This window comes from Colobus angolensis, unplaced genomic scaffold (assembly GCF_000951035.1).
Source record: "Colobus angolensis palliatus isolate OR3802 unplaced genomic scaffold, Cang.pa_1.0 Scaffold43, whole genome shotgun sequence".
In the NCBI taxonomy this organism is placed as follows: domain Eukaryota; kingdom Metazoa; phylum Chordata; class Mammalia; order Primates; family Cercopithecidae; genus Colobus; species Colobus angolensis.
Genome location: NW_012117710.1, coordinates 2,938,982 through 2,939,748, shown reverse-complemented (window position 1 = coordinate 2,939,748; position 767 = coordinate 2,938,982).

Below are 767 nucleotides of genomic sequence, written 5' to 3'. Positions count from 1 at the left end.
TCAGCCTCCCAAGTAGCTGGGATTACAGGCGCCCGCCACCACGCCCGGCTAATTTTTGTATTTTTAGTAGAGACGGGGTTTCACCATTTTAGCCAGGCTGATCTCGAACTCCTGACCTCAGGTGATCCGCCTGCCTCGGCCTCCCAAAGTGCTGGGATTACAGGCATGAACCACCACCGCGCCCAGCCAACACTCGTACCTTTATCATCCCCTTTTACAGAAAAGGACACCTATGCACAGAGTGGTTAAGCAACTTGCCCCAGATCACACAGCTCTAGGTGCCCCAGCCAGGCCCTGAATCCAGATCATGTCCATTGTACAGACAGGCCACTCGGTGCCTTGCTGGGCACTGCGGGCTGTGGGCTGTTATGTGTGCAATGGAGAGGCCAAGACCAGCCCAGCCCCACCAGGCTGGACCCCCCGAGTCAAATAAGAAACATGCAAAGATCGAAACGAAGAGCGAATGCATGGAATAAAGCGCAGCTGCATATGCAGCCAAGGTTCCAGCCCCCACGGCCACGTGGAAAGACGGCCCCGGTGGTACAGCGCTGAGGACCTGTCTTCCAGCGCCTTAGGGGCCAGGCGTCCCTCTAAGAGGGCGAGGAAGTAGGCGGAGCCTCTGCCGGCGGACCAATGAAGGTACAGAGGCGGGGCCGAAGGGCGGGGACACGTGGAGGGGCGGGACCATTGGGTAATGGGCGGGCATGCGAGTGGAGGGGCAAAACCATCAGGTAAAAGGACCAATAGAGGTGCAGGAGTGAACGGGC